The sequence below is a fragment of the Mercurialis annua genome, linkage group LG1-X (assembly GCF_937616625.2).
Source record: "Mercurialis annua linkage group LG1-X, ddMerAnnu1.2, whole genome shotgun sequence".
Lineage (NCBI taxonomy): Eukaryota > Viridiplantae > Streptophyta > Magnoliopsida > Malpighiales > Euphorbiaceae > Mercurialis > Mercurialis annua.
Genome location: NC_065570.1, coordinates 16812177 through 16835864, shown reverse-complemented (window position 1 = coordinate 16835864; position 23688 = coordinate 16812177).

The following is a 23688-nucleotide window of genomic DNA, read 5'->3' as shown; positions in this document are numbered from 1 at the left end:
AATTTATTTGTGCTTAGACTCGTGGACTGTTTGTGCTTTTGAGGCGAACCAGGATTAGTTGTTTGCCGGTATTCACGTGGATTAGCAAGCAGTGAGTTTGTACTTACTATTTACCGCTTTATTAAGTAAATTGTTATTTTAATATTAAATATATATACTGTACGTATATTTCGAATTGTTTTTATATTATGGCTTCTAGTTGGAACATGCTACCTAATGGGCATCATTAGGACTGCGTGCGCACCGGTAATGATCTGGGAAAGGTAATTATGGTAATGCGGTAACTCGGTGTGAGCATAGCTCTCGGGACCAAGTAGAGTAACTCGGTGTAGCTCAGCTCTCGGGACTCTAGTATAAGTGTGGTCAGTGGTAACTCGGTGTAGCTCAGCTCTCGGGACCAGACCTGTTGGATTATGTTTATTATTTAGAATTGTGGATTAGGGTTCCAACTATTATCTGTAATATCGTTATTAAATGTTTTAAACGTTTTAAAGGTTTTCCACTTAATAAATGTAAATAGTGGTATGAACTCATCTCAGTATATCTGACCCCGTTGTTTTCCCAATTTTTCCCAGGGTTATGATCTGAGAGAGTCTGGTGATCTCCGCATTTACTTTTCCTCGGAGGTTCCATTTATTTTGATAAACTGTCAAACTATTTTATTCTTAGACCGCAGTAGTTGACTAGACGTCTTTATTATTATTACAGTTGTTTGTCGGATTGATCTGACTAGTTATATTGCTCTGGCATGTTATGTAGTTATTTCGGATTATTTATGATATGCCTATTTTTTAGTCTCAGAATTGGATAAGCATGTTATATTATCTGTTGAATATTATATCTGCTAGATTTAGGCTGAAGTCTCGGTTGCCCCCGAGCATTGGTTTTCTGCAGGTTTATGTGATTATGAATTAAATGAAAGGCTAGCTACGGGTTTCGGTACTACATTACCCATACCCTAGCGCCGGTCGCGATTCATGAAAATGGGTCGTGACAATCGTACCATTTTAAACGTTTGGTTTAAATCGTTAAAAAGGTGAAACGTTTGGATTTATTTCCTAATGTTTAAAAAGTTTAGCTTTAATTTCTAAAAAGGTGAAAATGTTTGGATTTGTTTCGTAACGTTTTAAACGTTTGTATTGATTTCGTAACATTTTAAACGTTCGGATTAAATTGATAAAAAGGTGAAACGTTTGGATATTTTTCGTAACTTTTGTAAACGTTTGGCTTAAATCACTAAAAAGGTGAAAGTTTAGGATTTGTTTTGTAACGTTTTAAGCGTTTGGATTTGTTTTAAAACGTTTTAAACGTTTCTCTTAAACCGCTAAAAAGGTGAAACGTTATGATTTGTTTCATAACGTCTTAAACGTCTAGATTGGTTTCATCACGTTTTAAACGTTTGGCTTATATCTCCAAAAAGGTGACACATTAGTATTTGTTTCATAATGTCTTAAACGTCTAGATTTGTTTCGTAACGTTTTAAACGTTTGTCTTATATCTCCAAAAAGGTGAAACGTTAGGATTTGTTTCATAACGTCGTAAACGTCTAGATTGGTTTCGTAACGTTTTAAACGTTTGGCTTAAATCGCAAAAAAGGTGAAACGTTTTGATTTATTTTGTATCGTTTTTAAACGTTTGGCTTAAATCGCTAAAAATGTTAAATGTTTGGATTTATTTCATAACGTTTTATACATTTGGATTGGTTTACGTATTAAACGTTAGGCTTAAATTGCTAAAAATGTGAAACATTTGGATTTTTTTTGTAACGTTTTAAACGTTTGGATTTGTTTTGTAATGTTTTAAAAGTTTGGTTTATATCACTACAAATGTGAAACGTTAGGATTTGTTTCCTAACGTTTTAAACTTTTAGCTTAAATTGCTAAAAAAGTGAAACAGTAGGATTTGTTACGTAACGTTCTAAGCGTTTGGAATTGTTTCATAACGTTTTAAACGTTTGTCTTAAATCTTTAAAAAGGTGAAAGTTTAGGATTTGTTTCGTAAAGTTTTAAACGTTTGGCTTAAATCACTAAAAAGGTGAAGCTTTAGTATTTTTTTTGTAACGTTGTAAATGTTTGGATTTGTTTCGTAAAATTTTAAAAATTTTGCTTAAATCGCTAAAATGGTGAAACGTTTGGATTTGTTTCCTAATGTTTAAAACGTTTAGCTTAAATTTTAAAAAAAAGTGAAACGTTTAGATTTGCTTCGTAAGGTTTTAAACGTTTGAATTTATTTTGAAATGTTCTAAATGTTTGGCTTAATTCGCTAAAATGGGGAAATATTAGGATTTGTTTCGTAACGTTTTAAATGTTTAGATTCGTTTCGTAACGATTTAAACGTTTGTAAACACCAATGGGCACGTTTTTAGATAAAATTTTGCTGACTTGGACAACCGGTGGGAGTTCCACGTGTCATGCCACGTCAGCAAAAACGCCAATAAAATATGCCAATGTTGTTTTGAAAAGAAATGAAAGGTGGTGCCTTGAATTGCCCCGTTTTAAAGGTCGTGTTATTTTTGCAATTTCATATAATGGTGGTGATTTTATATGTAATTAACCCTTCCCTAAAAAGGTAAAACGTTTGAATTTGTTTCGTAAAGTTTTAAACGTTTGGCTTAATTCGCTAAGAAGGTGAAACGTTAGGATCTGTTTCGTAACGTTTTAAACGTTTGGCTTAAATCGCTAAAAAGGTGAAATGTTAGGATTTGTTTCTTAACGTTTTAATCGTTTGGATTGTTTCGTAATGTTTTAAATGTTTGGCTTAAATCGCTACAAAGTTGAAACATTTGGATTTGTTTTGTAATGTTTGTAAACGTTTGGCTTAAACCTTTAAAAAGGCGAAACGTTTGGATTTGTTTCGTAACGTTTTAAATGTTTTTCTTAAATCGCTAAAATAGTGAATCATTAAGATTTGTTTCGTATAGTTTTAAACGTTTGTCTTAAATCACTAAAAAGGGGAAACGTTAGGATTTGTTTCGTAACGTTTTAAACATTTGGCTTAAATCGCAAAAAATGTGAAACGTTAGGATTTGTTTCGTAACGTTTTAAACATTCGGATTGGTTTTTTAACGTTTTAAATGTTTGGCTTAAATCGCTAAAAAAGGGAAATGTTTAGGTTTGTTTTGTTATGTTTTTAAACGTTTGGCTTAAACCTCTAAAAGGGCGAAACGTTTGAATTTGTTTCATAACGTTTTAAACGTTTGGAATTGTTTCGAACCCTATTAAGTGTTTGGCTCAAATCCTTAAAAAGGTGGAACGTTAGGATTTGTTACGTAATGTTTTAATCATTTGGATTTGTTTCGTAACTTTTTAAATTTTTAGCTTAAATCGTTAAAAAGGTGAAACGATAGGATTTGTTTTGTAATGTTTTAAACGTTTGGATTGGTTTCGTAACGTTTTAAACGTTTGGTTTAAATCGCAAAAAAGGTTAAACGTTTGAATTTGTTTCGTAACGTTTGTAAACATTAGACCTAAATTACTAAAAAGGTGAAACATTTGGATTTGTTTCGTAACGTTTTAAATATTTGGATTGGTTTCGTACATTTTAAATGTTGGGCTAAAATTACTAAAATGGTGAAACGTTTGGATTTGTTCCCTAATATTTAAAAAGTAACGTTTTAAACATTAGTGTTTGGTACGTAACCTTTTAACCATTTGGATTTGTTTCATAACGTTTTAAATGTTTGGCTTAAATAGTTAAAAAGTTGAAACGATAGGATTTGTTTTGTAATATTTTAAACGTTTGGATTGGTTTCGTAACGTTTTAAACGGTTGGTTTAAATCGCTAAAAAGGTGAAAAGTTTTAATTTGTTTCGTATCGTTTGTAAACATTTGACCTAAATCGCTAAAAAGGTGAAACGTTTCGATTTGTTTCATAACGTTTTAAATGTTTGGATTGGCTTCGTTCATTTTAAACGTTGGGCTAAAATTATTAAAAAGTTGAAACGTTTGTATTTGTTTCGTAATGTTTTTAATGTTTGGATTGGTTTCGTAACATTTTAAACATTTGTCTTAAATCGCTAAAAGGCGAAAGATTAGGATTTGTTACGTAGCGTTTCAACCATTTTGATTTGTTTCGTAATGTTTTAAACGTTTGGCTTAAATCGCTAAAAGGGTGAAACGTTAGGATTTCTTTCGTAACATTTTAAACATTTTGATTGGTTTTGTAACGTTTTAAATGTTTGGCTTAAATCGCTATAAAGTTGAAACGTTTGGATTTGTTTCGTAACTTTTGTAAACGTTTGGCTTAAATTGCTAAAACGATAAAACGTTTGGATTTGTTCGTAACGTTTTAATCGTTTGGATTGGTTTCGTAACGTTTTAAGCGTTAGGCTTAAATTGCTAAAAAAGGTGAAACGTTTGGATTTGTTTCGTAACGTTTGAAACGTTTGAATTTGTTTTGTAACGTTTTAAAAGTTTCGCTTATATTGCTAAAAAGGAGAAACGTTAGGATTTGTTTTGTAATGTTTTAAACTTTTGGTTTAAATATCTAAAAAGGTTAAACGTTAGGATTTATTACGTAAAGTTTTAAACGTTTGGATTTGTTCCGTAACGTTTTAAACGTTTGGATTTGTTCCGTAACGTTTTAAATGTTTTTCTTAAATAGCTAGAACAGTGAATCTTTAGGATTTGTTTCATAACGTTTTAAATGTTTGGTTGATCGCAAAAAAAGTGAAACGTTTGGATTTGTTTCCTAATGTTTATAAAGTTTAGCTTAAATTTCTAAAAATATGAAAATGATTGGATTTATTTCGTAACGTTTTTTAATGTTTGGATTGGTTTCTTAACATTTTAAATGCTTGGATTAAATTGATAAAAAGGTGAAAAGATTGGATCTGTTTCGCACGTTTGTAAACTTTAGGCTTATATCACTAAAACAAGTGAAAGTTTTGGATTTGTTTCGCAACGTTTTAAACGTTTGGATTGGTGTCGTAACGTTTTAAATGTTTGGCTTAAACCGCCTAGAAGGGGAAACGTTTGGATGTGTTACCTAATGTTTAAAACATGTGGATTGGTTTCATAACGTTTTAAACATTTGGCTTAAGTCGCTAAAAAGGGGAAATGTTAGGATTTGTTTCGTAACATTTTAAACGTCTGGATTGGTTTCATAACGTTTTAAACATTTGGCTGAAATCGCTAAAAAAGTGAAATGTTTGGATTTGTTTGTAACATTTTAAACGTTTGGATTGGTTTCGTAACGTTTTAAGCGTTAGGCTTAAATTGCTAAAAAGGTGAAACGTTTGGATTTGTTTCGTAATGTTTCAAAAGTTTGGATTGGTTTCGTAACATTTTAAATGTTTGACTTAAATCGCTAAAAAAGTGAAACGTTTGGATTTGTTTCCTAATGTTTATAAAGTTTAGCTTAAATTTCTAAAAAGGTGAAAATGTTTGGATTTGTTTCGTAACATTATAAACGTTTGGATTGGTTTCACATTTTAAATGTTTGGAGTGGTTTCGTAACATTTTAAATGTTTGGATTAAATTGAGAAGAAGGTGAAAAGTTTGGATCTGTTTTGCAACGTTTGTAAACGTTTGGCTTATATCACTAAAAAGGTGCAAGTTTAGGATTTGTTTCGCAACGTTTCAAACGTTTGGATTGGTTTCGTAACGTTTTAAATGTTTGGCTTATACCGCCAAAAAGAAGAAACGTTTGGATGTGTTACCTAACGTTTAAAACATTTGGATTTGTTTCATAACGTTTTAAACGTTTGGCTTAAATCGCTAAAAAGGTTAAATGTTAGGATTTGTTTCGTAACGTTTTAAACGTCTGGATTGGTTTCATAACATTTTAAACATTTGGCTTAAATCGCTAAATAGGTGAAATGTTTGGATTTGTTCGTAACGTTTTAAACGTTTGGATTGGTTTCGTATTGTTTTAAGCGTTAGGTTTAAATTGCTAAAAAGGTGAAATATTTGGATTTGATTCGTAACGTTTTAAACGTTTGAATTTGTTTTGTAACGTTTTAAAAGTTTTGCTTAAATAGATAAAAAGGTGAAATGTCCGGATTTATTTTGTAACGTTTTAAACTTTTGGCTTAAATCTCTAAAAAGGTTGAACGTTAGGATTTATTACGTAAAATTTTAAACGTTTGGATTTGTTCCTTAACGTTTTAAACGTTTGGCTTAAATCGCTAAAAACGTGAAACGTTTGTATTTGATTCGTAACGTTTTAAACGTTTGGCTTAAATTTTTAAAAAGGTGAAACATTAGGAGTTGTTTCGTAACGTTTTAAACGTTTTGCTTAAATCACTAAAAAGGTGAAACTTAGGATTTCCTTCATAACGTTTTAAACCTTTGGATTTGTTTCGGAACGTTTTAAACATTTGGCTTAAATCGCTAAAAGGTGAAACGTTTGGATTTGTTTCCTAATGTTTAAAAAATTTAGCTTAAATTTCTAAAAAGGTGAAAACGTTTGGATTTGTTTAACGTTTTAAATGTTTGGATTGGTTTTGTAACATTTTAAACGTTTGGCTTAAATAGATAAAAAGGTGAAATATTTAGATTTGTTTCACAACGTTTGTAAACGTTTGGCTTAAATCACTAAAAAAGGTGAACGTTTAGGATTTTTTACGTAAAGTTTTAAACGTTTGGATTTGTTCCGTAACGTTTTAAACGTTTGGCTTAAATCGCTAAAAACGTGAAACGTTTGGATTTGTTTCGTAACGTTTTAAACGTTTGGCTTAAATCTTTAAAAAGGTGAAATATTAGGAGTTGTTTCGTAGCGTTTTAAACGGTTTGCTTAAATCACTAAAAAGGTAAAACTTAGGATTTTATTCGTAACGCTTTAAACCTTTGGATTGGTTTCGGAACGTTTTAAACGTTTGGCTTAAATCGCTAAAAAGGTGAAACGTTTAGATATGTTTCCTAATGTTTAAAACGTTTAACTTAAATTTCTAAAAAGGTGAAAACATTTGGACTTGTTTCGTAACGTTTTAAACGTTTGGATTGGTTTCGTAACATTTTAAACAAGTGGCTTAAATAGATAAAAAGGTGAAACATTTGGATTAGTTTCCCAATGTTTGTAAACGTTTAGCTTAAATCACTAAAAAAGGTGAAAGTTTAGGATTTGTTTCGTAAAGTTTTAAACGTTTGGATTTGTTTCGTAACGTTTTAAACATTTAGATTTGTTTCGTAACGTTTTAAACGATTGGCTTAAATTACTAAAAAGGAGAATCTTTAGGATTTTATTTGTAACGTTTTAAACCTTGTTTCGTAACATTTTAAATGTTTACCTTAAATTGCTAAAAAAGTGAAACGTTTGGATTTGTTTCCTAATGTTTATAAAGTTTAGCTTAAATTTCTAAAAAGGTGAAAATGTTTGGATTTGTTTCGTAACGGTATAAACGTTTGGATTGGTTTCGTAACATTTTAAATATTTGGATTGGTTTCGTAACATTTTAAATGTTTGGATTGGTTTCGTAACATTTTAAATGTTTGGATTAAATTGATAAAAAGGTGAAAAGTTGGGATCTGTTTCGCAACGTTTGTATACGTTTGGCTTATATCACTAAAAAAGGTGAAAGTTTAGGATTGGTTTCGTAACGTTTTAAACGTTTGGATTGGTTTCGTAACGTTTTAAATGTTTGGCTTAAACCACCAAAAAGGGGAAACGTTTGGATGTGTTACCTAACGTTTAAAACATTTGGATTTGTTTCATAACGTTTTAAATGTTTGGCTTAAATCGCTAAAAAGGTGAAACGTTAGGATTTGTTTCGTAACGTTTTAAACGTCTGGATTGGTTTGGTAACGTTTTAAACATTTGGCTTAAATCGCTAAAAAGATGAAACGTTTTGATTTGTTTTGTAATGTTTGAAACATTTGGATTGGTTTCATAACATTTTAAACGTTTGGCTTAAATTGCTAAAAATGTGAAACATTTGGATTTGTTTCGTAATATTTTAAATGTTTGGATTTATTTTGTAATGTTTTAAACGTTTGGCTTGTATCGCTTAAATGTTGAATTTGTTTCGTAACGTTTTAAACTTTTGGCTTAAATTGCTCAAAAGGTGAAATGTTAGGATTTGTTACGTAACATTTTAAACGTGTTGATTTATTTCATAACTTTTTAAGAGTTTGGCCTAATTCTTTAAAAAGGTGAAACACTAGGATTTGTTTCGCAACGTTTTAAACGTTTGGCTTAAATCACTAAAAAGGGGAAACTTTAGTATTTGTTTCGTAACATTTTAAATGTTTGGATTTGTTTCGTAACATTTTAAAATTTTGGCCTAAATCGCTAAAAAGGTCAAACGCTTGGATTTGTTTCCTAATATTTAAATCGTTTAGCTTAAATTTCTAAAAAGGTGAAACGTTTGGATTTGCTTCGTAACGTTTTAACCGTTTGGATTTGTATCGAAATGTTCTAAACGTTTGGCTTAATTCGCTAAAATCGGGAAAGTTAGGATTTAGTTTCGTAACGTTTTAAACGTTTGGATTGGTTTTGTAACGATTTAAACGTTTGGCTTAAATCTATAAAAATGTGAAACTTATGGATTTGTTTCATGACGTTTGGAAACGTTTGGCTTAAATAGCTAAAAAGGTGAAACGTTAAGATTTGTTTCAGAAAGTTTTAAACGTTTGGCTTAAATCGCTAAAAAGGTGAAACGTTAGGATCTATTTCGTAACGTTTTAAACGTTTGGCTTAAATCGCTAAAAAGGTGAAGCGTTTGGACTTCTTTCATAACGTTTCAAACATTTGTATTGGTTTCATAACATTTTAAACATTTGGCTTAAATTGCTAAAAATGTGAAACATTTGGATTTGTTTTGTAATGTTTTAAATGTTTCGATTTGTTTTGTAATGTTTTAAACGTTCGGCTTATATCGCTAAAAAGGTGAAACGTTAGGATTTTTTTCGTAACGTTTTAAACTTTTGGCTTAGATTGCTCAAAAGGTGAAACATTAGAACTTGTTTCGTAACGTTTTAAACGTTTCGCTTAAATCACTAAAAAGGTGAAACATTAGTATTTTTTTCGTAACTGTCACGACCCATTTTCATGAATCCTGACCGGCGCTAGGGTATGGGTAATGTAGGACCAAAACCCGTAGCTAGCCTTTCGGTTAACATACAATTATAATAAACCTGCAAGAAAACCAATGCTCGGGGGCAACCGAGACTTCAGCCTAATTCTAGCAGTATAATATTCAACATTTATATAACATGCTTTCCCAATACTGGTCTTAAACAGGTATAACGTAAATAATTCCAAATAATCATATAACATTGCCAAATCAATAATAATCCAGTCTAACCAATCCGACAAACAACTAGAATAAAATAAAGACGTATAGTTACTACTGCGGTCTAAGAATAAAATAGTTTTACAGTTTATCAAAATAAATGAAACCTCCAAGAAAAATAAAGAACGGAGATCTGCAGACTCTCTCAAATCATAACCCTGGAAAATTGGGAAAACAACGGGGTCGGATATACTGAGATGAGTTTATACCACTATTTACATTTATTAAGTGGAAAACCTTTAAAACCGTTTAAAACATTTAACAATGATATTACGATTAATAGTTGGAACCCTAATCCACAATTCTAAACAATATGCACAATCCAATAGGCCTGGTCTCGAGAGTTAAGCTACACCGAGTTACCACTGATCACACTTATACCATATTCAGAGTCCCAAGAGCTGAGCTACACCGAGTTACTCTACCTGGTCCCGAGAGCTATGCTCACACCGAGTTACCACATTTCACAATATACCTTACCCAGATCATTACTGGTGCGCACATAGTCCTAATGATGCCCATTAGGCAGCATGTTCCAACTAGAAGACATAATATAAAAAACAGTTTGAAATATACGTACAGTATATATTTAATACTAAAATAACAATTTACTTAATAAAGCGGTAAATATTAAGTACAAACTCACTGCTTGCTAATCCACGTGAAAACCGGCAAGCAACTACTCCTGGTTCGTCTTTGTAGCACGAACGGTCGACGGGTCTAGACAATATAAATAATTATTAAAAAACATACCCTAACTCTAGAGAGTACTAGACACCACATAGAACTAGCACAAAATAAAACGTCGGAAAAAAAATAATCTAAAACAACACAAAATACCCAATAAGTAATAACGTCCATTTAATACAAGTCTATTGAGTTCTTGTTTTAAAATCCAATTTAAAAATATTATTTAATAAACTTCAAATAATAAGTAATTTCCAAATAGTGGGTTATCCGAGAAACGAATAACTACCAAGCTAACCTCACCAGTCGGGTGACTCAAGTCTAACCCAACTCAAAACGTTTATCAAATATAACCCGAGTTATATTTATAAAAATAATTTGATAAAATGATTAACCATTAAAAGAAAACTCAATAACTTCGAATTCAATGTCACGACCCAATTTCATGGATCACGACCGGCGCCATGGTATGGGTATGGTTGTACCAAAACCTGTAGCTTTGCGGATAACCAACAAATATATAAACCTGCAAGAAAACCAATGCTCGGGGGCAACCGAGACTTCACGCTAGTTCTAGTAGTTCATAATATACAACATTTATTATAAAGTGCTCAGCCAACTCTGAGTCTTAAACATGGCAGATATACGTATTAACCCAAGTTAATATAAGAATGTCAAACAACAATAATCCATTGAATAAGTTTATAACAAGTATTAGACATATAAGATTTCTAATTACTACTGTGGTCTAAGAATAAAATCAGTTTAATAACTTTATTAAATAAAGTAAAATCTTCGAGGAAATAAAGAATCGGAGAGTAACTGACTCGCTCATATCATAACCCTGAAAAAATTGGGAAAACAACGGGGTCAGATATACTGAGATGAGTTCATACCACTATTTATATTTATCAAGTGGAAAACCTTTAAAACCCTTTTAAAACATTTAACATAAACATTACATATAATAGTTGAAACCCTAAGCACAATATTCTAACTTATACACTTTATACCGAAAGGCCTGGTTCCGAGAGCTGAGCTACCCCGAGTTACCACCGACCACACTTAAACCATAACCGGAGTCCTGAGAGCTGAGCTACACCGAGTTACTCTACTGGGTCCCGAGAGCTAAGCTACCACCGAGTTACCCCCACATATCACATACCTTATCTAGATCAATACTGGTGCACACGCAGTCCTAATGATGCCCATTAGGTAGCATGTTCCAACTAAGAGCCATAATGGAAAAACAGTTCGAAATATATGTACAGTATATATTTATATATCAAAATAACAATTTACTTAATAAAGCGGTAAATAGTAAGTACAAACTCACTACTTGTCAATCCACGTGATAACCTGGCAAGCAATCTAATCATGTTTCGCCTCTGAAGCACGAAGGGTCGACGAGTCTAAACAATATAAATAATTATTAAAACGACCCTAACTCTATAGAGTACTAAAAATCACATAGGACTAGCACAAACAACAAGTTAAGGTAAAGCAATCCAGAGTAAATGATATACTCAGATAAACAACAAAAGTAAACAAGACAAGTCTATTGAGTTCTCGCTTTAAAATCAAATTCAGAAAATATTATTTAAACAACATTAAATAATAAAACAATCCAATTTCCAAAATAGTGGGTTAGCCGAGTTACCGATAACTACCAAGCTAACCTCACATGTCGGGCGACCCAAGTCTAGCCTGACCCAAATATTTTATCAACCTATAAACCAGAGTTTATAACTCTAAAGACAACTCGATAAAATAAAATATTATCCAAATTATAAACTATAGTTTATAATTATATATATAAAAAAAAATCTTAATAAAAAATTTAATCAAATTCAAAGTAGAACTCAATAGCTTTAAATCCAAGTAACACAAGTTACAATCAAGTACTTAACAAAAATAAGTTAAGAAAACGTTTTAAAACTAAATCTATAATTTAACCAATTTGATACAACAATCTAAAATTCTTAAACGATAGTTACCTAAATAATTATCCCAATTAAAAGATTATAAATAATTGCCACTATTTTACAAAATAATAATTACTCAAGTAATTATTCGATTAAGAGATTATTAACGTTCTAAATTATTATAAACCATGATTCAAATAAAATCCAATAACTTATTTTTAGATTTGATTAACGTTAATAATTGGTAGTTTAGGAATCGAAACAAAAACCAATCAACTAATATCCAAATTATTATCAAAAACCCAAGCACTATGGTAATTTAATTTAGAAATTCCAGAAATCACAGCATAATCTCATGCTAAACAGTAACTAACCCAACAGAACAGGCTTTCATATAAGCAAAGAATTCTAACACTTAATGGTAATGATATCAACCAACAAGTCACAATAACTAAGTTACATTATTAATAAGCAACGTGAGATTATAGTTTTCACTAAGGCAAAAATCAATTCAGTAATCAAGAACTCAATTGGCAGCACCATGAGCAACGAAAACACAACCGCAACAAGGAATGTTAAATCGCAAAACTCAAAGGGAAACTGAGACTAACGTTTCTAACCAAAAATTATGATAACAACAACTCATTATAACCTCTGAAATCAACAATAACGGCAAAAAATAACCAAAGAGAAACGGCAGCAAATATACACAACATCGGTGTTCGAAACAACGGCTAAACGAATACGTTTTACGTACCGAACTCAATACCAACGCGTAGGGATTAGTGAGAATGTTGTTTACTGATGTAACGAGAAAACCCAACTCAGATTAAAGCTAGAACAAACGAGATATAAATTAAAACGATATTAATAATATCAAATGAAATAAGCAACATGACGTGAACACTTACAAGATTCATAATCAATGGAGAGGGATGAATTGTTGAGTGTTTCAGAGAGCCTTTGATAATAAAAGTTGGCTAGGGTTGATAGAAAACTAAAGAATGAACAAAATAGGGTTTTAAAAACGTAAGAGGTCTATTTAAATACCTGAAATCCCGTAACAGCACAGTGCACGTTTGTGCAATTGAGTGCACGATCGTGCACTCCATCGCTCCTCTAAATCGCCTCAATTTTGATCCAACGGTCAACTCTTTGTCGTGCACATCATATTCAAAAATGAGCCCGATCCAACAGTTCAATTGGGAGATATGAATGTTTTATCAAAACATGTCAGGTTTAGAAGGCACACAAATACAACATCGATTATAATCCGAATACAAATCAACTAGCCATCAAAAACTCACATGACACATGCGACACATACAAGATATAAATCCAACCCCAATTTCACACATGCTAAGTCCACCATAAATAATCCGGAACTAAGTCGGAAACACAACGAAACCCTGACGGAAAAATACAGGATATTACAATCTCCCCAACTTATATAAAATTCGTCCTCAAATTTAACAGAAAACAACCCACGTAACACATATTATAAATTATCTGTTATCTGAATAAAAACACACACGTAACACACGTGAAAATACATAAACATGACACCCAAAGTAATCAAGGAAAGCAATAATAACAATTCCGTTTAACGAACTCTGTCTCTCAAGAACATTCCTCAACCAAGTAAGCAACCTAAACTGTAATCATAGAAATTCCGTTCTTAATGACCTACGCGCTTGCGTAAACAAAACTCAACAAGTTGTTCTTCAACGACAACTCAACACCATTACTCATACACTAAACAATCTCAAAAGCTCCCTAAAGTATCAATACCAACTTCCACTTAACATGAAACGATAATGCTCTTTCTAGGTGAAATCAGCAAGGGAATACAATCTCTCCCACACAAAGCTCGACTGAAATATATACTTACAATAACCAAGAATGAACCTCAATTCTCTTTCAATTGTAACTCTAATCAAAATTTCCACCAAGAGAAGATCAACACAAAACGAAACACGCCGAAACCATATGGTGTATTACATTCTCCCCAACCTAAGTAAATTCGACCTCGAATTTAAATCTGAAACTGATTCGCACTATAACCGTCACAACACACATATGTGCAAAATTCTGATTCTAATAACTCGATGCTCCGAAGACTACTCGATCAACACAATGTGAAAAAAATCAACAAATTTCCAAGTGAGAATCACAATTACTCTTTACTGGAGTGGCTTCCAAAACCAGCTCGTATCTTAACAATTATAAAACCTCAATATCAAAATACAACACTATTAGAATCATTTAGTCCGACGAATAACATCAACTCAAGAATACCATTAACTTGTGAAGCACAAAGCAAAAACTCATATCGCAATTCAAAGAAAAGCGAACTTGTCTCATGACAACAAAAATCTCTAGATCACTAATAAACAATATCAATCATAATGATTCTTCCTATCATTCAGAAACATAATGCCACAACTAAACTGGACATTAACTGCATCTCACAACTCAAAGATTTTGTCTCTCACACCAAGGGTTCAACCATGATTAGAACGATATACTAACAATACAATAATACCATCAACCAACAAAATCAACTAACCAATCTTGGCTGGCGGAACCTATTAACCACAAACCTCGATTCTCAAATCACCTAGCTCATTTATCCAAACCAAACTTAAATTCATAAAATTTATTGTTCAATCAATGACTATAATCTCGTATACAACGAGAGATCACTACGACCAATTCACCCCGATCAGATTGTTAGTTATTCTCAAAATTAAGATTTTCAAAAGTTTCCAATTCTCTTTAAAAGACTCTACGTCTTACATCTCCTTTTATATTCAAAATTGAAATTTCCTTTACCGTTGAAAAAACTGTTAGTTTTGTAAACCCTTGAAAATTTTCAAAATATTCACATTTTGAATTTGAAATTATCCCTTACTTTTCAATACGTTTGCAAATTTATGAAACAGTTCAACTGACAAAATTTATGTTCTCTTTTAACCAAACTTGCAAAAATCTATCTATCCCCTTTTTGAAAATACACAAATCGTGGAAACCTCTTTCGTATTGCAAATACACAATAATTTTTCACAACATTAAAATTTTATTGTCACTTACAAATCTTAATTTGTAAATACACGATTTGAAGAAATCGTTAAGCCCACAAAATTATCATTCCTTTTGAATCCAATTTGATAAAATTCCTTCCTTTCCTCATAAGGGTAAAATTTTGCAATGCAAACCTCTTGTTTATGAAAAATACCTTTACGCCAATATACCAAAATACTTGGATAATTTCAAATTTGAAAAGATGAAGTCTTGTTTAAACAAAAATATAGTGTATACACACACATGGAGATTATAACAAGCACTTCCTAATCTGAACCTAACCATACACCGCACTTGGCACAACTATATCTTGAGTGCAACCTCAAATTTAATTTCACTTTCTATGAAACACATGATTCTGACAATACAGACTGATCCACTACAACATAATCGTCCAAAATTTACCACCATCATCACAGAGTATTTATCTAGCTACCTTTCAGTAACAGTTTCAAAATCATTTGAAATCCAACAACTTTATAAATAAATTCGTTGCAATGTGACTCGCGAGCTCTTTTCAAAACATCTTTCTCAAAACTCTTTATCGCTAAAATTCATTTTACATAATTGTGCGCCAGGGTGATGACAGCTCTCATCCCCAAAGAGTTGCATCCAACCCTACTTATTTCTATGCACGTGATGCATGTACTATTATGCATTTATCAATTATTGGTTTATCTTTTATTTAGTGAACATAATTATTGCTCAATGCAATCCTATTTGTGACATTAAAAATGCATGTTCATGATATGTTTGAGCACAATTACATTTTGAAAATATTTCAAATATTTCAATAACCGACCTTTGAAACCAAATTCTCAATAAAATAATTTCTAGACGTTACACTCTGTGAGATGCACACTCGATAACCTCAAAATATTCCTCAAACTCTGTACTTGCAACCTACCAATATTTGATGCTATGCAACAACTCATCCTAATAACTTCATTACAACTCTACCATATAAGGTATCCAACTAACCTCAATCCAGACTGAGCTTATTCCCAAAGAAATAACACATCAATACGCCACTACGAAGCTTACCGCCAGCTCCTGCATCGCATCATTGATTGGTGTAATCGCCAGTGTATTAATACACCGATCTATCTTCTCGGGTCAGAATTTCCAATATCCTTTCCAGTATAATCAGAAATCATCAACCAATCCAAGGGAATACTTCCCTCATCTTTCTCGATATCGAAACCCAAAGATTTCGATCCATAACAACAACATAGAAAACCCAGCTTATCCCCAGTTGATACTATATCAAAACAAGGTCTGAACAAAAGCTCGACTCACAATCAAACCAAAAATTAGGTATTTACCATAACCGCATGAAATAAATCATCCCACGTGCTACTTCGCACGTAGAGATGAAACAAAACAATTAAATTAGTCTAACAGGTAAGCGAATTATACAACGCAAATCAAAATCAAAAATATTACGACTTTTACAACCCATAAATCACGTAAGCATGCCATTGAACAAAATTAACCCAAATATACTTTGAGACAAAATCAAGACATGCTAAAACAAGCTTGAATTTTTATAACAAATCAACTTGTAATTATATCATCTTTTAAGCGTACGTTTCGAAATTCATTTTGAAATTTAAAATCATCCACAAAACTTACAAAATTTTAGTTGAGCCCACGGTTAAAACAAAATCGGTTTCCGAAAAACATCTTTCTATTAATCCATTTCTTAAAATATTATACTCAAGTATTTCAATCTATGAAACCATCGAATTAGCCGAGTCGTTACAACTACCAAGCTCAACTCCTAAATTTGGGTGACCAAAGTCGAACCCAATACCATCATTTATAAAACGGGTTCAAAATATTTCTAAAACCAGAAAAAAATATTTGAATAAAATTTCCATCCTTTTAAAATTGAGAGCTCAACATAACACAACCGCTAAACGGTAATTTAAAAAAAACTCAAGTGAGAAATCTTTAATTTCAAACATCCATTTCGTAAATCCCAAAAATCAAAATGTTGACATACTACAACATGGTCAAATAACTTCAACGTTAAATTCTCAAATCAATGACTTATCTCTTAAAAATATATTTTGAAATCATCGTTTATTAACACTAAACCAAACATTTTATTTCAAAACACAAAAAATTTCGTTATATTGGCCACTTAGCGAAAATCAAACCTTTAAAGAATTAAAAGCCAAACTTCTCTTATGATTCTGTGTCGAAACACAAATCGGATAAAACAATATTCTCCATGAAAATCTTTAAAACAATATGTGGTCAAACAATGTATGATCACCAAAACAAGTTTTAAAGTTTAACCCAAAATCTCTTTAATAAAACGACAAGGCTAATGCCCAACATACGATCACATTTAAAATCAACAATCGAGTCCAAAGCCAAGATGTACTTTATTAAGAAGGGAAAAGCAATTCAACGCATCATGTAAAATAGTCGTAACCATACTATATACTCAAAATTGTATCAGGCATAAACGCCAATGTTTATCTAACAACATCATACCCAAGCATGAGTATTAGAAAAATTTACCAACCTAAGATTTTCCGAGAAATCGAAAGCAATTATAATCACCCAAGTGAAATAACCTCGACATGATTAAAACACAGCAAGTAACATCCAAGTGAAATTAATTTTCAATTATAACATCAACACCCAATAAAGATTGACATACATCACCTATAGGATGTAGGCTGAAAGTTTGAAAACAAAAGATGACGTTTTAAAAGACAAGACACGAATCCTAATTCTGCAGTAGTTCCTATGACACGACATCAACTTATCATGCCAAAATACATAACACATAAAATGCATAAGGCCTTGGTTTGAAACCAAAGCTCTGATACCAAATTTGTCACGATCCAATTTCATGTATCGCGACCGGGGCTAGGGTATGGGTATGGTTGTATCAAAACCCGTAACTAGCCTTGCGGATAACCAACAAATACATAAACCTATAAGAATGTCAAACAACAATAATCCATTGAATAAGTTTATAACAAGTATTAGACATATAAGATTTCTAATTACTACTGCGGTCTAAGAATAGAATCAGTTTAAACTTTATTAAATAAAGTAGAACCTCCGAGGAAATAAAGAATCGGAGAGTAGCTGACTCGCTCATATCATAACCCTGGAAAAATTGGGAAAACAACGGGGTCAGATACACTGAGATGAGTCCATACCACTATTTACATTTATCAAGTGGAACACCTTTAAAACCCTTTTAAAATTTAACATAAACATTACGTATAATAGTTGGAACCCTAAACTACAATATTATACACTTTATACCGAAAGGCCTGGTCCCGAGAGCTGAGCTACACCGAGTTACCACCGACCACACTTAAAACATAACTAGAGTCCCGAGAGTTGAGCTACACCGAGTTAATATACTGGGTCTCGAGAGCTAAGCTACCACTTAGTTACCCCCACATGTCACATAGCTTATCTAGATCAATACTGGTGCGCACGCAGTCCTAATGATGCCTATTAGATAACATGTTCCAACTAAGAGCCATAATGGAAAAATAGTTCGAAATATATGTACACTATATATTTATATATCAAAATAACAATTTACTTAATAAAGCTGTAAATAGTAATTACAAACTCACTGCTTACTAATCCACGTGATAACTTGGCAAGCAATCTAATCATGGTTCGCCTCGGAAGTACGAACGGTCAACGAGTCTAAACAATATAATAATTATTAAAACAACCCTAACTCTATAGAGTACTAGACACCACATAGGACTATCACAAACAACAAGTTAAGATAAAGGAATCCAGAGTAAACGCCATACTCAGATAAACAACAAACGTAAACAAGCCAAGTCCATTGAGTTCTCGCTTTAAAATCCAATTCAGAAAATATTATTTAAATAACATTAAATAATAAAACAATCCAATTACCAAAACAGTGGGTTAGCCGAGTTACCGATAACTACCAAGCTGACCTCACATGTCGGGCGACCCAAGTCTAGCCCGACCCAAATATTTTATCCAACTATAAACCAGAGTTTATAACTCTAAAAACAACTCGATAAAATAAAATATTATCCAAATTATAAACTACAGTTTATAATTATATATATAAAAAAATAACCTTAATAAAAATATTACTCAAATTCAAAATAGAACTGAATAGCTTTAAATCCAAGTAACCCAAGGTACAATCAAGTACTTAACTAAAATAAGTTAAGAAAACGTTTTAAAGCTAAATCTATAATTAAACCAATTTGATACAACAATCTAAAATTCTTAAACGATATTTTTCCAAATAATTATCCCAATTAAAAGATTTTAAATAATTGCCACTATTTTACAAAATAATAATTACTCAAGTAATTATTCGATTAAGAGATTATTAACGTTCTCAATTATTATAAACAATGATTCAAATAAAATCCAATAACTTATTTTTAGATTTGATTAACGTTAATAATTGGTAGTTTAGGAATCAAAACAAAAACCAATCAACTAATATCCAAATTATTATCAAAACCCAAGCACTATGGTAATTTAATTTAGGAATTCCAGAAGTCATAGCATAATCTCATGCTAAACAGTAGCTATCCCAACACAACAGGCTTTCATATAAGCAAAGAATTCTAACACTTAATGGTAAGGATATCAACCAACAAATCAAAATAACAAAGTTCAGTTATTAATAAGCAACGTGAGATTATAGTTTTCACTAAAGCAAAAATCAGTTCAGTAATCAAGAACTCAATCGGCAGCACCATGGGCAACGAAAACACAGCCGCAACAAGGAATATTAAATCGCAAAACTCAAAGGGAAACTAAGACTAACGTTTCTAACCAAAGAGTATGATGTCAACAACTCAGAATAACCTCGGAAATCAACAATAATGGCAACAAACAACCAAAGAGAAACGGCAGCAAACAACCAAAGAGAAACGACATCAAATATACACAAAATCGGTGTTCAAAACGACGTCTAAACGAATAAGTTTTTCGTACCGAATTCAATACTAACGCGTAGGGATTAGTGAGAATGTTGTTTACTTATGTAACGAGGAAACCCAACTCAGATTGAAGCTAGAACAAACGAGATATGAATTAAAACGATATTGATGATATCAAATGAAATAAGCAACATGACGTGAAAACTTACCAAGATTCATAATCAATGGAGAGGGATGAATTGTTGAGTGTTTCAGAGAGCCTTTGATACAAAAAGTCGGCTAGGGTTGATAGAAAATGAAAGAATGAACAAAATAGGGTTTTAATAACGTAAGAGGTCTATTTAAATACCTGAAATCCCGTAACAGCACAGTGCACGTTCATGTACTTGAGTGCAGGATCGTGCAATCCATCGCTCCTCCAAATCGCCTCAAATTTTAATCCAACGGTCAACTCTTTGTCTTGCACAAAATATATGCAAAAATGAGCCCGATCCAACGGTTCAATTGGGAGATATGAATGTTTTATCAAAACATGTCAGGTTTTGAAGGCACACGAACACAGCAGTTATACTATTCCGGATACAAATCAAATCGCCATCGAAAACAACACGACACATGCGACGCATACAAGATACAAATCCAACCCCAATTAAAATTTCACACTTTCTAAGTCCACCATTAATAATCCGAAACTAAGTCGGAAACACAACGAAACCATTACGGAAAAATCCGGGATATTACATTCAAGTTACCAAAGTTACAAACCAAAATCTTAATTAAATAAGTTTTAAAATGTTCAAGGGCTAAATTGTAATTTAGCCAATTTCAATGCCAAATTGATATTCGAAATTTAATATAATTATTAAATATAAAGTTATAACCAACAACTTAATCAAATAAGTTTAAAAAGATTGTTCAAGGATTAAATTGTAATTTAGCTAATTTTGATATCCGAAGGCCAATATATTTACCCGAGTAATTATATTAACTTAAATTATAAATTTGCTATCGTTTACAATATTTAATTATAATTCAAATTGAAATCCTAGTTATTATCAAAACGATAGGTAAAGTTTGACTTAAGGGATTTATTTGATTCAAACAAAACATATAGTTGAGTACATTAGCAAATTAACCATCCTCACCAATTCAAAACCAAATGAAATCCCAGCCCAAGCCTTTCAAAAGAAGTATTCAATCTTACAACATGCTATCTGGGTCCATTTTTGATGAGTTAAAATCTAACAATTAAACAACCTAGAGGAATCACCCAAGAAACAGTCGTAACATTAATGAGGCACAATGTAATATCCCGGAATTTTTTTAAATATTTCTAAATGTGTTTTCGGAAATAAATTGAGTTTTTCGGGTGGCGGTTCGATTCGTAGTTTAATTTTTGGTTCGGTTCAAATTTCAGAATTTTTGTGTGGTCTTTTATTTTGGTGGTTCAACCAAAATGGTTGAACCACCACCTTTCAATCAGGTCTCGAAAGAGACCTGACTCAATTGGTGAAAGTCTCGTTCGAGAATTGTGATGCAGCCTGTTCTCAAACGAGAATGCAGCCTGTTCTGCTGGTCTCGTTCGAGACCAGCATAACCCTTGCGAGGAGGGCACTTTGGACTTTATTCTCTCTATGTTCTAATCCCTTAAATACGTAACTTTTTACCCTAACCTCTTCTCCATACTACAAACAAACCCTAGCCTCCATTCCCTTGTTCATTCGCTGAGAAACGAAGCCGAAATCATCATCCAAACTTGCTGCCCCGGTAAGTTATGATAGTCTTTTGATTTCTGATTTTTGTTTATAAACCACATTCAGTAAATTGATTCGTTCTCCTTCGTTTCTAGATCGAAATTGATTCCGTTTGATCCCGGAGATTCTAGACTCAATTCTCTACTTCTCTACTCCTTGATTTCGCAAAACGGTGTGCCGCCGATCTCGTTTCAATCGTCGCCGTTTCATCGCTTTGGTACGCTAGTTTGTTTCTGTTTCTTATTTAACTCCTATCGATGTTCTTGAGCCAAGCCTTGGTTCTTTATGATTGTTAATTAACATCTTGATTGTTGGGTCATCGATTTTGGTTGAATTGTGTTGTGCCATAGTGTTAAATCTCCGTACGGCTATCGTTGCATGATTTGATTCATCGTCATCGAATTAATCTCCATGTTGCTGCCATTTTCTTATTTGTATTGCTACTACCTTATGCCTAGTTTGATGTCTTGTATGGTTTAGGATTAAAGATTGATGGGTATTAGTTAGGTGGAGTGAATTATGTTTTGGTTAGCTAAGGACCTGCAACTTGATTCAGTAGCATGGCGGGGAGGGATTTAGTTTAAAGGGAAGAGATGGCTAATTAGCCATTATGGTTATCAAATTGTTTTGTTTAAAACAAATAAATCCTTAGAGTTAAACTTTACTTAAATACTTGGATTTTGTTTGATTTATAAATTAAATATTTAAAACGATAGTTATTTATAAATTAAGTTAATATAATCACTCGGGTAATTATATTTAATTTCTAATTTTGATTTGGTATAAATTGGCTAAATTACAAGTTTTTGGTTAGTAACTTTATATTTTGTTTTAATTATAAACAAAAGCAATTAAATTGATTCGGATATTAAATTGGCTAAAGTACAGTTTAATCCCTAATTGGCTAAAGTACAATTTAATCCCTAATTGGCTAAAGTACAGTTTAGTCCCTAAACTTCTATAAACTTATAATAGTTATGCTTTAGTTGTAACTTGGGTTACTTGGAATTGAAGTTATTGAGTTCCGCTTATAAAATGGATTATTATTTTATCGAATTATTTTATAAATATAAACTCGGGTTTATATTTGATAAACGTTTTGAGTCGGGTTAGACTTGGGTCACCCGACAAGTGAGATTAGCTTGGTAGTTATTGGTAACTCGGCTAACCCACTATTTAGAAATTAATTATTATTTAAAGATTATTAAATAATATTTATAAATTGGATTTTAAAGCGAGAACTCAATAGACTTGTATTAATTGGGCTTTATTTACCTATTGGGTATTTTTGTGTTGTTTTGGATTATTTATTCTCGACGTGTTATTTGTGCTACTCCTATGTGGTGTCTAGTACTCTCTAGAGTTAGGGTCTATTTTTAATAATTATTTTATTTGTCTAGACCCGTCTACTGGTCGTGCTTCAGAGGCGAACCAGGATTAGTTGCTTGCCGGTTATCACGTGGATTAGACAGCAGTGAGTTTGTACTATTTACCGCTTTATTAAGTAAATTGTTATTTTAATATTAAATATATATATTGTACGTATATTGCGAACTGTTTTTAATATTCTGGCTTTTAGTTGGAACATGCTACGTAATGGGCATCATTAGGACTGCGTGCGCACCGGTAATGATCTGGGTAAGGTAATTATGGAAATGTGATAACTTGGTGTGAGCGTAGCTCTCGGGACCAAATAGAGTAACTCGGTGCAGCACAGCTCTCGGGACTCTAGATATGGTAAAGTGTGATCAGTGGTAACTCGATGTAGCTCAGCCCTCGGGACCAGACCTATTGAATTATGTTTATATGTAGAATTGTGGATTAGGGTTCCAACTATTATTCATAATATCATTATTAAATGTTTAAAACGATTTTAAAGGTTTTCCACTTAATAAATGTAGATAGTGGTATAAACTCATCTCAGTATATCTGACCCCGTTGTTTTCCCAATTTTTTCCAGGGTTATGATCTGAGAGTGTCTGGTGATCTCCGCATTTACTTTTCTTCGGAGGTTCCATTTATTTTTGATAAACTGTAAAATTATTTTATTCTTAGACCGCAGTAGTAACTAG